A 16,275-nucleotide genomic window follows, 5' to 3' on the forward strand; every position below is an offset into this window, starting at 1 on the left:
GCCAGTGGGATGACAGGCTGTGTGACAGCCATTCTAGAGACTGGCATAGTTATAGCGCTCATTTAGTTCGGTTCACACTATAGAGAACCTGTGTATGTATTGGTTGAGTACCTTTCATATTGTGTGTACTCTTATCTTATATATGGTGTGTTGAGTGTTGAGTGAAGAAGAAGAAGATTTTCAGCCTCTCACCTTGTGTGTTCTCTATTAGGGTTTTGTGAGTGTGTGTGTGCTTGCAAGAGCTCAAGCTCTCTTTCCCCCTGCATCTTTTCAAGGATGTCGAGGTTAAAGTTAAGATATGTTAATCACCAACTATGTGAGTTTTTTGCTTGCATATCCTTGAAATCTTTTATCGAATACCTTCTCTTGATTGGCATGTAAGATGGTTCTATACACACAATGATTGTAATATTTCTTTAACTATAGGTACACTTTCTAGTCTTACTAGACTCTAAGCTGCACTTCTAGTACTTTACTACTCCAATCTAGGTGGACTTCAGAAGCTACACTTCTAGTATTTCTTGATCATGTGGGTTCATTAGTTGTTTGTTGTAGCTGCCCCTAGTTTCTTATGGATGTTCTTTCCTCGAGGTCACAAAGCTTTCCCACACTAAGACTATAACCATGTGGATCTCTAGCAAAGTAACATCCTACAAGTAGGGCTAGTCTTCTATGACTCTTTGCCACCAATCTTTGGGTGTCTTAAGATGTACAAACTCCTCTGTCATTGGTGTCCTTATAAGAGCCCTTATAAGATATTCCATTGGCATATGAGCATATGTTGATTGAGGTAATGGGAATGTATACACCACTAGTTCTACCTTCTTCATAGTACATTGAGCATTAATTTGAGCATACATTGACTGAGAGGTAATGGGTATGTATACACCACTAGTACTATCTTCTTTAACACCTTGAGCATTGATTTGAGCATATGTTGACTGAGGTGAGGTATGCACCACTACATTGATATTCCATTAAATTATTACGAAGCTATGGCATATGAGCATATCTTGAATGAGGTAATGGTATACATACACCCCCACTGGTACTATCTTGTTCATCACCTTAAGCATTAACTTGTGGGTTGAATAAAAGACTGTCGAATCCACTTCTTCCCATAGTTTTTATAATCATGGCACATGTTATTTTTGCAAAAAAAACACTTGTCTTGGAGGGATCATGAGACATCATCATCAAAACACAAAACTTGATGAGTATCGAAGCATTCCAAGTATTAGGGAGTATGTTTCAAAAATAGTATTAGCAAGTGCTTGTGAAGTGCCTCTATAGTGCTTAAGATAAGCTTTTTGCTTGTCCAATTAGTGTAGAGAATTGTAGTGGGGGTTTATCTCATGTGTTAGTTGTGTCATCAGGTGGGGACACTCTATGTGACCATGGCCTTTTGCTGATGGTGAGGCTTCACTTAATGGCCCTTTTCCTTTTTCTTTGGCAATATCTTCCACGATGATGACACTTTCAAAGAAGTTCATTACATCTTCAAAATCAGCATCATCTTCATTGTCATCACAATAAGCCACATGAATTGCGTCAAACAAGACACTCTCCACACACAATTGACTTGAAGCTATTAGTTATATATATCTTTTGGCTTCACCTTTGTCAGAAGTTATAATTCTCTTACTAGGGCTATAAGGTATGGCAATAGATCCTCATACTCAACGCCTTTCAACTTTGGTCCAAATAAATCTTGTTTGTCTTTCTTTAAAATATTAGGGTGTTTGAACTCTCCAAGCATTGTTGGCAAGTTCAGGCACTTCGAATAAATTCAGTGTTCAATCTAAAGTTCACTTGTGTCTAATCTTCAATTGTAATGTGGCTAGTCATGGTCCTAGGGTTGTGGGGAGACATATGCTCACACATTACTTGAGACCCATAGAATTATATATGCGGTGTCGAGTATGTGGAGACATACTCACATATGGAGACATACTCACACATAACTTGAGGTTCATCTCTCATGGGATTGTCTATATTATGTGAACCTTGTCAGATTCTACAATCAGTTTTTTTGCATATCGAGAAGCACTTAGTTGTATGATGAGCCATAGTGAATTTTTAACCTTTCGATGATAACTTTTGGACATTGTGACCATTATTCTCATATGCATCTCCTTGATCTCCTCCATAAGATCATTCTCGAGAAGGAATCCATCATCCCCTCTTTCCAATTTTTCTACCTTTCGGGATTCGCATGGTTCCAAATCTTCCTCATCACTACTCTCATGTTCCCTCTCATAACTTGAAGCTAAAGGCTCAGCCATGATTGCTATGTAAGTTAAAAGTTAGGGTATGGTTTTGTTCTGTAGCTATTTATATGGTAGTGATGTGTGAACAGAGGCTAATAATGGGGCGAGGCACTTTTTCCCTCTTTAGGAGGTTTTTCCACCCAACTGTATGTATGCACTCTTATGAGTATGTGTAAGTGATCTTATCACGTCACTTTAGTCGTACTTCACTCATTCTCATCAATAAACTTTGGTTGTTGTTCTTCCATCTATCCTTCTTGTTGTTTGCTACATCTATGTGTGTGTTGTTTGCTACATCTATGTGTGTGTTGCTACATTGATCTTCACTCCATAATTAGTATCAGAGTAGGTTCTCTTTGACCTCACCCCCTTCTTATCTTCTCCTTGGTGTTGCTACTTTGATCTTTACTCCACAATTAGTATCAAAGCAAGTTCTCTTTGCCCTCACCCCCTTATTATCTTCTCCTTGAGTTGCTCTCTTTTGATTGTCTTAGATTAAGATATCCTCTTAGGTGGAGAAGAAATAACTTATAGTGTGTTGTTAGCTATATTAACTACTCCTCCTCGAGTTGCTCTTTTAATTGTCTTAGATTAAGCTACCCTCTTAGGTGGAGAAGGAATAACCTATAGTGTGTTGCTAACTACATTAACATAGTTTTTAGGCGTTTTGGAGCATTTCGGGTGCATTTTGGGGCTCATTTCCATGTTGAAAGGTTTCCACAAGCATCCCAAGGAGTATTAATTCAAACTGGTTTTGTTCAATATTGGGTTCTCTACACAAAAGTAGCTACATTTGGTGTGTAGACAAGGCCATCGACATCGTATCTTTGAGCTCATCTTTTACAGCTTCAACAACATCGTCAACATTATTATTGATTTATGCATTCTTGCTAAGTATCATTCCCACCCTCTACACCCCATAATTTTTCATTCACTTTGCAGGTTTTCTTTGTCATAATCAGTGATTTACTGGTCCATATTGATTACATTTAGTGGGCCTTGACAATATCTGCTAGCTAGGATAATTGCATTATGTGTCAAAGATTAATTATTTGCAAGCTGAATGACACAGTGATATATTTGGGATCCTTTCCACTAAGGATAAGCTTGATGGTACCAACTACCTATTGTGCTCCTACTAAAGGGCTTTGGAATGCTGTTATTGGCATTAAGGCATACACTGTCTCACAACATAACAACATAGTACAAGTATAGGTACTTTGGATGGTGATACGAGCTATTCTAATGTAACTCTGGCATCTGCCTCTGCACATCCCATAGCAGAACAAGCTATGGGATGGCGAGGATGTATAGACACATACATTAGACCGCATGCCTTCTACATTCTCTTGTGTCTATGGCAAGAATGGACCCTTAGAATTCTTGCTCTTAAAAAGAAGTTAAATGATGCATCTACTCAAACATTAGAAAACCCATGTGATATCTTTGAGTCAAGCCAAGATGAATATTATAAATTTGAAACCATTTGGGATGAGTTTCTAGGAAATGTACAAGATTATACATTGGATAAAGAAACATTACATGAAAAACAAAGTCTAGAAGTTACATCCTTAGAAGATCCAACCCAACATCACAAGATAAAAAACATCAATTAAATAAACCCTTAAATTCAACAAGAAATTTCATGATGGGGTAGGATGTAATGAAATTGACAGACATATCAAACCAAGGACATTAACCATACAACCTTATCATGGGGTAGGTTATGAGGAGGCAAATAGGCATATAAAAGGTTATGAGATGAAATGTTGGATTGCAAGATACATAAACTCAAAAGGAATGGAAGCACCTTTTTCTCTTCACGTTAAAGGGCAAGGCTAGAGTTATCAAACCAAGGTCATTAACCATACAACCTTATGATGGGATAGATTATGAGGAGGTAGATAGGCATATAAACGTTTATGAGATGAAATCTTGGATTGCAGGATACATGAAGTCAAAAGGAATGGAAGGACCTCTTTCCCTTCACTAGGGACTTTATATTGACATAATTACTTGAAAATATTACGTTATTAACATGTGTAAATAAGTCAGTAACACACTAACATCATTGACATAAAAAAAGTTGACCTGTTGTAGTGACTTGTGAAACCTATAAAAGCCTGTCGGGCTTTTGCATTTTCCTACTAGGCTCACCAGGCTTCTTCATTTTCTCAGTAGGCTCGGCGCAAAAATGTAAAACCCAAGTGGGCCTGACAAGGTTACAAATAAAGCTCCCCCGCGCACCGAGTCTGTTGGGCTCATTTTCACTTTGTGAGAGAGAGAGAGAGAGAGAGAGAGAGAGAGAGAGAGAGAGAGAGAGAGAGTGTTAGAGAGAGAGTGCAAAGAGAGACAGAGAGAGAGAGAAAGAGTGAGAGAGTGTAGAGTTGCATAACATATGTAATGATTTTAACGTTTTACTTTCGTTTTTTTTTTAAGAAGCCAGTCAGATTCGACACGTAATGTTGAGGACTAGCTAGGCTGTAGAGTCATGTCTAGGCCACCCCATGCACAGTGTGGTGCTTATCTCCTAGCATTATATCGTAATGTTAGGTTGTATATGTCGTTAGATAAGTATGTGTGCCATTAGACAATTGGTAGTATCACTCAGCCGTTGTCATCATCATGGATGAGACACCTTCCCTTGTGTAAATTAAGATCGACATTGGGTCGTACTGCTTGGCCATAACGCGTTGTCTGTTCAGCAATAGGGTGGGGTATATAGGATTCAAATCTAAGTTGTATCAATCTGCTGTTTGGGTCATCTCCAGGGTTTATATATAATGTGAGGGGGTTCGACACTGGGCCATATGACTTGGCCGTCACATGTTGTTCTAGTTCATATTTTATGTGTATGTAACGTTGACACTGGGTCGTATTACTCGATCCTAACGTGTCATCATTTTAATTGTATATGAGTGTATACTGACACTGGGTCATATTATTTGGGCGTAACGTGATGTAGTTTATATTGCAATTTGTATGTATATATTTTCTATGTTGTTTGTCTAATGTACATTGTTTATCCTCACTCTTAGTCTCCATCTCCTCTCTTCATAATCTACATCATCTATTCTCTCTCTCTCTCTCTCTCTCTCTCTCTCTCTCTCTCTCTCTCTCTCTCTCTCTCTCTCTCTCTCTCTCTATATATATATATATATATATATAATGTAGGTATGATGTTTTATTTTCTTTAAAAATTTGGTTTGTCATATAAATTTGTTTGTGCATGTGCCATGTATAATGTTGTCTTAGTGTGTTTAAATTGCATAAATCAATTATCTGATGCACATCGCTCTCTCTCTCTCTCTCTCTCTCTCTCTCTCTCTCTCTCTCTCTCTCTCTCTTGTGGTTTTGAAATTGCCAAAAAACATTGATTCGTCATATAATTCTCTCTCTCTCTCTCTCCCTCTCTCTCTCTCTCTCTCTCTTTTTTTTTTTTTTTTGAGGAAACACAGAGCTATAATACTGGGTATGAAAAAACCCCAAAGTGCCAGAGGTGGCCTACTGAGGGGGCATACAAACTGTGCAGTGGGAGGCGTGAAGCCTGTGAGCAGTCGGTGCTACATCACGGTGGATGATGTGATGTGTGCAATATGAACCACTGTGGGGGAGAGTACTCCCATCTAGCATGTCCTCCAACAATCCTGAAGAAGAGACCCGTGCGCCCCCAACGACGAATGAAGGCCTGGAGTCTGTCCTGAGCTGTCTGTGAAGGCCGACAGGAATCATCATACGTGGAACGCAGTGCACGGATAAGATCGAGCCAAATCAGGACAAGAGTATCACGTGTCGATTGCCGCGTGTGACTAAGGACATGGAGACAACGAGCTCTCCAAATGTTCCACATCGCAATCGCGGCAATCACCATAAAAACATCATCCCTCTGCCAATGCTCCATGTGCAAGGCGTCAGGAGGAATCATACTGAGGTACCCCCTCCGATACCCCGTCGCCGTAAGCATAAGCACAGCATCAGTGCCCTCACCCTCAAAGAACACATGAGGTCCCGGCCAAGGAAGGAGCCATAACACAGACCCCCAACTGAGGAAACCTGCATGCTGACCAGCTCTGCTGAGGAGAAGAGCCACTGCTCGCCAAACAGAGGAAGCCATAGGACACGACCAGAGGCAGTGGGTCTGAGACTCCTGAACCTGGTGATCACAGCATATACAAATGGGATCATGGCCCATCAAGGCACCCCAAGTGCCGACAGCAAGACCAGCATGAGCAGTCAACCAAAAAAAAAGAGTGATCCGCCGAGCAATCCTCAGCCTCCAAATAGATACCCAGTACTGTGCCAGGAAGGCATGAGAGAGACCTGCATGTAGCCAAGTGCCCGAACGCGTAGGTCTATGTAACTGTCGTCGAAGCAAGCAGTGCCTCCCAATCCGAACAGTATACCCGAAAAAGGAAGTATGCCTAGCGCCGGTCTCCACAGCAGGCCACTCCCATTCCCCGGGGTCCCAAGTCAGCTGCGAAAGAGGCCGTCCCTCCCAGATCCATAATCGCCAACGGGCAGCCATACCAATGTGAAAAGACGGGTCCACCTCCCGTCTTTTCCTGAAAGAGCCAACAACACGGATGGGAGTCCAGTCAGCCTGACGCAGCTCCTCTAGACAGCCCAAACCATGAAACTGTAATCTGACATGGCCAAAAGCATCTGGCATGCCCATAGGGATAAAAACCATAGGCCAATAACAATGAGAGCTCCAAACAAGAAAGGGTGTACCTGCAGTGCCAAACATGCATAACCATCCTGAGTGCTCAGGCATCTCATGTAAACCCCGAATGGCACGATCCCAAAGCTCTGGAATAGCTGCATCAATCTCTGCAATCCGAGCCAGAATACCCCTGCCTATGGAGAACTCCTCCCCAATAAAATCTGCCAGCAGCTGCCGCGTCTGTGACCAAGCATGCATCGAAGCAGCCGGGCCGCTATCCCAAGCCGCCCAGTCAATGTGGGTCCTCTGGCCAAGCTGGCGACCCTCAGTATCCAACACATGGGGATTCCAGATCAAGGGCTGACGCTCAATCTCTGGCAGAGAGGCAGGAGAACGTCTATGCATGCCCTGTCTCATGGAGATCCATATCTGTAAAATGGAGCGCATGAAGGGTGACAGATGGGCAGTACGCAGAGGAGAATCTGAAAAAATATAGCGTATACACGCAGCCCAAGAATGACCATCGCGGGTTCCCAACTGCGGGGTCACTGTGTGCAAAACCGATCTGAAAAGAAGCTTCCAAGTTTCATTGCCCGGAAACAAGGCGCGGACAATGAACTTGGTAAGCAAAGCACGACACTGCATCTCTGGATCAATAATGCCAAGGCCCCCCTCTGCAATGGGCCGGATAATCGTCTCCCAACGGACTCTAGCTCTAGTGTCAACAGTGCCATCATGGCCACTCCACAGGAAGTTGCGAATCAGGCGGCGAACCTGCCGCATCACTCCCGTATGAAGCATCCAGCAGGAAGCAATGTACCAAACAGATGCCAACAGTACCTGATTGGCCACAAGGACCCGCCCTGCAAGAGACAAGTGCTGGGAAGACCAGTGGCAGAGCTTTCTGCGAAGCGACTGCAAAACCGGCGCAAACTGCTGCTGGGGAGAGATATCCAGTCCCACCTGAAAACCCAGATAGCGACAGGACTGACCCCGCTGCAACCATGTAAACCCCTCTGCCACACCCCAAGACGGGACATCCTCAGAGCCAACCAGCATACCATATGACTTGTGCCAGTTAATGCGAGCACCACTGGCCAAGCAATAAACATCAAGAACTGAACGCGTCACATCAAGGACAGCAATGGCATAACGGACCATGAGCAAAGTATCATCAGCATACTCCTGATCAATCAGGTCACGCTCGCCTGTAAGTGGCAAGGTGACTCCCTGTATATCTCTCTGCCGGGCATGAAGAAAGTCAGAAAGTGCCTCTCCCACAAATAAGTACAGAAAGACTGCAAGGGGGCATCCCTGTCTCACAGAGCGAGAGATGTCAAAAGATCTGCCAACAAAACCCCCAATAGTCACTGCACTGGCTGCTGATCTGTAAAGTGCAGATACTCCGGTGATCCACTGCTGCGGAAACCCCATGCGAGCAAGAGTACCCTCTAGGAAGGACCAATCCACCCTATCGAATGCTTTCTCAAAGTCAAGAAAAAGCAATGCTAGGGGAGTGCCAGTAGACTGAGCCCACTCTACCGCCTGATGGTAGCAAAAGATATTATCCAGGATACATCTATCCTGGATAAAAGCAGTCTGTGATCCATGAATGATGTCTGGAAGAAAGGGCCTCACTCGCACTGCCAGCATGGAAGCTAATATCTTATATACCGTAGGAAGGAGAGTAATGGGGCGCCACTGTCGCAGGAGCGTGCCATCCCCCCCCTTAGGTATAAGAGATATGAGCCCAGAGCAAAGAGACTGAGGCATGGTCCCAGAATCATAAATCTCCTGAAGCCCTCTCAGCAAGGGCCCTGAAACTGCATCCCAATGAGTAATGAAGAACTGTCTAGAGAGGCCATCATCCCCCGGACAAGAAGCAGGGTCAAGAGCCTCTACCGCCTCGCGTAACTCCTGGACTGTGAACAAAGAGCAAAGGGAACGAGACATGTCCGCAGTGACTGAACGTCGCGTGTGGGACCATACAGTAGCTCTGGCCGCCTGAATGTCATCTGTCAACGGATCAGCACTGAATAGATCAGCATAATAGACTGTAGCAATCTCCAGGACTCTATCTGGGTGAGTCTGTAAATGCCCATGGTCATCCAAGACTGCACGAAGAGCAGTCCCACAAGGTCGCTCTCTATGTGATGCAAAGAAGTCTTTGTTCATTCGGTCACCGAGCGCTACCCAACGAGCCGCAGTTGCGTGACCAGAAAACTCAGACCTCCTCTCTTGAACTGACCGGATCTCATCAAGCAACTGTGCATGTATACCAGCATAATGTGCATCTCCTGGATGGGACTGCAAGAGACGCTGCACCGATGCTAATGGTGCAAGCAGAGATCGCTCACGCTGGGCCACCTCACGACGACAAGCGGAGGCGGCCGCCCGGCAAGAAAAACTAGACTCTCTGATACAGGTGGCAAGGAACTCAGCATGTAGGAACTGCACTGCAGAGGACTGCGAAGTGGGATCGGCTCCCCAGATCTGAGCAACCGAAGCAGAAAGATCGCTACCAGAGAGTAGCCTGTCCGGAATGCGAGACCCTCGGCGGACTGCATGAGGCCGCTCAAAAGAAATAGTCAATGAGACAGGGCTATGATCCGACATCGAGGTGCCAGGCCAGATGCAAGTGGAGCCGCCCAGGAAGGAGGCCCAATTGCCAACATAAAATCTATCCAGTCTCTCCAGTAATCGGCCCTGCTGACGGCGAAGACCCCAAGAAAAGGCCAAGGAGCAAGGCAAGTGGGCAAAAGAAGGCGTATACCACGCGTCAACAGCTCGAATGCATAGAAGAAACCTCTCCCAGGCATCCTGCTCTGAAGGTGCGATAGAGGTCAACACAGGGGCGACCTCTGCCTGGAAGTCACGGGCAGACTCAATGTTGTTAAAGTCACCTCCAACAACCCATGAATCTACCGAGGAAAGCAAAGGACACAATGCATCCACTAAGAGGCTCCAGAAAGCTGAACGAGCTCTGGCAAGAGTCGGGGCATAGATCGACAAGAAGCCAATCCGAGAATCCGCAATCCTCACAATCACATACATCGCTCTGCCAGGTACCAGAATACCATGCCGAAGTACCGAAGCCACAAAGGATGAGCTAACGGAAATGCAAACACCACAACTGTGACCGGAGTCCCCAATGGCCAGCGACCAGTAAGAGCGGGACCCAGAGCCCAGGAGGTGACCAAAGGGATGCGCCAGCTTATGCTCCTGAAGCAGCAAGATGTCTACAGATGGCGAAGTGGCGCTAGCAATCTCCCGCTTTAGTCGGGAAGCTCTGTTCCCAACTATCCTCGAAGTGCATAAACCATTAACATTCCAAGAGAGGATATGCATAGCACCAAGGAGGAGGAAAAAACTGTATATCCAAATCAAACACCCACGAGCAAGGAGTCAGCAGACCCCAAACCAAAGGTATAAGGCAACCACAACAGTGAACAGCCAACAAGCTGACCGAAGCAATACATCCCATGAAAGAGCATGTACAGCCAACAAGCTGACCGAAGCAATACATCCCATGAAAGAGCATGTACAGCCAACAAGCTGACCGAAGCAATACATCCCGTGAAAGAGCATGTACAACTATAATCATGGCATCAAAAAACATCATGTAATAGCGACAGCAAAAATGACTGCACCAAAAAACATCATGTAATATGGCCAGCAAAAATGACTGCATCAAAAAACATCATGTAATATAGCCAGCAAAAGTGACTGCATCACAATCTCTGCCTCTTGGAAGAGGCTGTCATCTCCAAAGCATCATCCTGTGGAGGTAAACAAGGAATCCTCATCCCCTCTGCAAAGAAGCGAACATCCCCGAGCCACTGGCTAACCACAGTCTGCGCACATCGCAAGACTGAAGCCACCCGCTTGATGCCCCAAATCTGCATAGAGGATGGCATCGAGAAGGAGTCCTGTAAACATATAACCACTGGCAAGCAGAAGCAGGACTCGGCATCCAACCACTCTAACGCGCCACAGCAGCGTGGGAACAGAGAAGAGAGCCAGTCGGCGTCAAGACGGGCACCAAGCCAACCCTGCAACTGTGACAAAGTATGGGAGCGAACAAACTGCAACACACTCTCTTCTGACCAAACCTCAGAGCCTCCGAAGGGTAAGACAAAAGAGTGCATCGGACCTGAAGGGCCCCCAACAAACTGCAAACCAGCACTTACTCTCGCTGATGGCTGCAAGACATAGAGTCTGATCAGGAAAGGGCCTAAGCCATGGCCGCTGCATTCTGCACGCGCTGCACCCCAAGCTGGCGGGCTGAAGTCTAGAAATGCACGAGGCACTCTGGAAGGCAGAGGAGGAGGCAGTGGAGGTGGAAGAGGAAGCGAAGGGGGCGGGATGGAGACCGGGGGCGCAGGAAGAGCTAGAGGAGCAGGGGGGGGCATCAACCTGCATGGCAGCCAGCTGGGAAGCCCGAGGCGAAGGCAACCGAGGGGAGGGGGGGGTCAGAAGACCTGCCGCTGCAGGAGGAGTCTGCTGACCGAGACCTTGAGAAAACTGAGTGCCCTGAACTGAAGAGAGAGCCGGTGAAAGAGGTCTAGCCGCAGGGATTAGCTGAGAAGGCGGAACTGGAGGAACACGCCGCTCCCTCTGCTGGAAACTATGACTGCGCTGAACGGGCCTCCACTCGTCGACTGGAGCAGGAGCGGAAAGGGGTGGTGGACGACTCGAAGAAGGAACATCTGGCTGCATAGGAGTCTTCCCCTTGCGCTCCGGCTGGACAGTGGTAGGACGCTGCTGACGAGGCGACGGGAGAGTGGGACACTGCCTAGCCAGGTGCCCCATCTCATGGCACCGAAGACACTGACCAGGTCGGCCAGTGACGAGGAGACGCTGAGTAAAACGACAAGATCCTCTGCCAGTAACAAGAATAGAGTCCGGAATGGCAGAGGAAGCAAAAAGCTGCACACGAGGAGGACCTGCTGATAAACGGACGGAGCCTGGAACAACAATCCCCAAGTCAGAGGCTAAGGCAATGACAAAGTCCTCCTGTACGAACTGACGGGGCAACGAAGGCAGAGAGAGCGTGAGCGGAAAGCGTGGAGCAATCTGCCTGGCCTCGAACTCGTCCTCAGTGAAGGAAGGGTACCAAGGCAAGATATACAAAGCACGCCCCCCAGCTAGGATAGGGACCACTGCGCAAATGGCAGCCACAGAGGCTGCATCGGAGAGTAAGGCCATGAAGATCCCGCGTCCGAGATAGGAGACCTCCAGCACACGACCCTGGTGGGTACCCATAGCAGACTGCAAATGGTCACGCAAGGCAGCACGGGTGATGGAGCGACCTGTGATGCGCCCAACAACTGCTCGTTCCCTGAAAATACGGCTCGAGGAGTCCGCTCCATCCATAACACGGTCAGGAATCACAAACTGGCGAAGAGGTGGTGGAGGAGTCTCCTGGTGGAAACTCAGAACCGGCGAAGACGCCATGCCAGCAGGGGATTCACAGAACGAGTTTGAGCGCACCTACCTTCCCGGCGTAACAAGGACAGCAAGTTGATGGGGTGGTCGTGGAAGTGATGCAGGCCGAGGACCTTCTCCCTTCTGGATGGCGGCGGGTGCTTAGCGGAGAGCTTGCAGGAACGGCTCTGGCGACAAAAAGAGCAGGTCCATTGTGAGATCGGGATGACCACCGATGGCGATGGCGATGGCGCTGGCGATGGCGATGGCAATGGCGCTGGCGATGGCAATGGCGCTGGCGATGGCAATGGCGCTGGCGCTGGCGCTGGCGATGGCGATGGCGCTGGCGATGGCGCTGGCGCTGGCGATGGCGATCCACTCTCTCTCTCTCTCTCTCTCTCTCTCTCTCTCTCTCTCTCTCTCTCTCTCGTATATCATCTATTTTCAGTTGTATGATTTTGAAATTGTTATCAAAATTTAATTTTCTATATAAATTATCATCGTCTTTAAATATCAAAGAATTAGATTTTGTCATTATTCACAGTAGCATTTTTATTGTGCACGGCAAGGCATAATGGATCGTAACAAAGCAAACAATTCATTAAAAACTCTGCCGTCGCAGAATTAGTACGCTTGAGGACAGACATATCAACAAGAAATTTAATGATGGGGTAGGATGTAATGAAGTTAACAGACATATCAAACCAAGGTCATTAACCATACTACCTTATGATGGGGTAGGTTATGAGGAGGCAGATAGCCATATAAAAGGTTATGAGATGAAATGTTGGATTGCAAGATACATAAACTCAAAAGGAATGGAAGGACCTTTTTCTCTTCACTTTAAAGGGCGAGGCTAGAATTATCAAACCAAGGCTAGATACATAAACTCAAAAGAATGGAAGGAACTTTTTCTCTTCACTTTAAAGGGCTAGAGTTATCAAACCAAGGCCATTAACCATACAACCTTATGATGGGATAGGTTATGAGAAGGTAGATAGGCATATAAAAGATCATGAGATGAAATGTTGGATTGCAGGGTACATAAAGTCAGAAGGAATGGAAGGACCTCTTTCCCTTCATTAGGGATTTCATATTGATGTAATTACTCTATTAATCCCATTTTGGATTAACGAGTATGCTCCTCCAATTGAGGACATTAATAAGTGTCATGAAATGGCACTATAAAATTTGTACATTGTGAGATATTGGCCACCCAAGGCCTATTTAAGTAAGTTTTGGGCATCCAAGTGTGAATAATGGCCAAATGTATATAATGCATTTTCTCATAATGAAAAGACACAATCCCCCTTTGTGCTATTAAGAGCTCCTCTTTGTATCTTGAGAGAGATTGAGAGAGATCATTCTAGCATTTGTGCCTCTTCTATGCTTGTATGAATCAGTTGTGTTCTATTGCTCATCCTTTAGGTAAATGCATTGAGTTCCCTCTTGGAGGTGTGGTAGCCCATAATATTTTTGGCGCTGCTACACTGAGAAAACACCTTTGTTTCTTCCTTCTTCTTGGAGTTTTAGCTCCCATTGCATAAGATTCATATTTGCCTTTGCATTTTGGTAGTGCATTGTGTAGGAAATGAATGGATAAGATTTGTGTGGAAGTAAAAAAATCGGGTGAAATTGGTTGTTTTTGTTGTGTATATGTGTGGTGGAGTGGTCTTAGAATAGAGTTTCAGTGTTTTTTCTAGTTAATTTTGATATTTACATCACTGGAAGCATCAACGTGAATATGTGTGGTGGAGTGGTCTTAGAATAGAGTTTCACTGTTTTTTCTAGTTAATTTTGATATTTACATCACTGGAAGCATCAACGTGAATGAGCAGGTTGGTGTTCTATTTTTCTTCTTTTCCAAAAATTCACAAAAATCTAAAAAATAAGGAGCCATTGACTGTGCCTTGAACTTGTATTCCACTCCTTAGACGTGGTACAATCATTTTGGGAACTGTTGGATAAATATTTTGCACCCAAAATCACAATAGTTGATGCGAGAAGTTCCCACGTGAAACTGCAAGAAAATGTTCATGTCATGAACCGTTTTCTGCAACTTCACGTCATGAACCGCTCTCAACATCAATGCCGCAATTAATGCCGAAATTCACGGGATTACCTTGCCAAAAATAGGTAACCTTATCCTGACACCTCTGACACCACGAGGTCTGACAAAATCAAGAATCGTGAAAGTGCAGAAAATCATTCACGATGTGAACTATTTCAGAACTTTTCATGATGTGAATCATTTTTTGTTTCACGACGTGAACCATTTTTTTATTCACACGACGTGAACCCATTATTTTTCATGACATGAAACCTTATCTTTTCATGACATGAACTTTTTTTTGCAATCTCACGCCTTGATTAAATCCAACTCATGAGCTTGGTATAGTCAAGTTAAGGCTAAGGAAGTCTTGAAAAAATTGACAAGAAAAAAAAATTGAAACACATGAGTGTAAAAAATCGTTCACAACATGAACTATTTTCTAACACTTTACGTCATGAACTGTTTTCTACAATCTCACGGCCTCAGAAATAGATCGATAGAATTTGATCAAACCTTAATTGGGACATCAAAGTAGCTTATCAAATCATACATACATGCACTTAAGATCTGGAAAGCTCATCGGAGATGATCTTACACCTGACGATAGTGCATCAAGTCAACCAAGATCTTCCTATCAAAAAAGTATGGGTTCAGGTCACTCAATAAGCACTCACTTGAGTGTCTTAAAGGATCCTGACCACCGTTGAAACTAGGAGTGAAGAGTCCATGGAAGAAGGGTTGAGGTACTCAGGGTTTGGGGAAGAGGAGAAACCACCCTCCCCAACCAAACAGTGGTATCATTGATATCGCCTGGGGATTTTTTGGTCTCCAAAAACCAATCATGATGAAGAAGCACAATCTGCGAGCATGGGTCCATCAATCAGCGTTGGACTTGGTCCAAGGCAAGAAGTGCCCATCCAAATGTTAAATTCAAGGCTGTTAAACACCGGCATCCCCCGAATGCGACGGGACATAGAAAGTGCGGCTAGGACGGGTCAAGTATTCTTCCCCACCTTAGAAGAAGTAGAGTTAGATCTAAAAAGGATCGAGGTGGAGCGACAGTACGAGAGTTGAGCTTAAGGAAACAAGAGCTCGATACTCGAAGGGCGAGAGCTGAACAAAAGGAGATGGGGGTAAGGAGCCGGAGATAGTCATGGGAAGAAGTGAGGGAGAAAATCCAAACTTAGAACCCATAAATAAAGAGCCAGAGCTGAGGAAGGGTTTGTAACCCTAGAAGAAGAGGATAACCTAGCAAGAGCAGTGGGTGAAGTGGAGGACCATCAGTACACCAAAAAAGACATTGAGTAGATGATCAATCATCCTACATTCCTACAAGACATGGAACTCTTAATTCTGCAAAGCTGTGCAGAGGAAAATTCTATAGGGATGGAGATCCTATCCAACATGTAGAGATTTTTGAATCCACATGCGAAACCTGTAGGCTTGTCACAGTGATGTGACAATGATTCATGCTTTCTCATTGACCCTGGAAGGGAAAGCACATCAGTGGTTCCAAACCCTCAAACCTGAGGATAAGGTTAACTTCACACGACTCAACAATGTGTTTGTGCCCAGAGTTGCCAGAAGTGGTGATAGATGGATCCCTATGGCACACTTGACAATATCAAACAAAAGGCAATGGAGTCAATGAGAGACTATGTGTCTCGACTTAAGCACTTAAATTCAAGGTGCAAACTACGGGAGAGGTTAACTGACAATTAGTTATTGCCTTGCTTTCGGAGAGGGGTTAGAGACCACAAGATGCATGATTATTTGGTACTAGCCCGACCATCCATTCTAGATGCATGTTGCAAACTAACAATTGAATATGAAGATAATATGCTTGAATAGCCGCAACCGGA

This window comes from Cibotium barometz, chromosome 33 (assembly GCF_041138505.1).
Source record: "Cibotium barometz isolate CiBa-2024 chromosome 33, ASM4113850v1, whole genome shotgun sequence".
Classification (NCBI taxonomy): domain Eukaryota; kingdom Viridiplantae; phylum Streptophyta; class Polypodiopsida; order Cyatheales; family Cibotiaceae; genus Cibotium; species Cibotium barometz.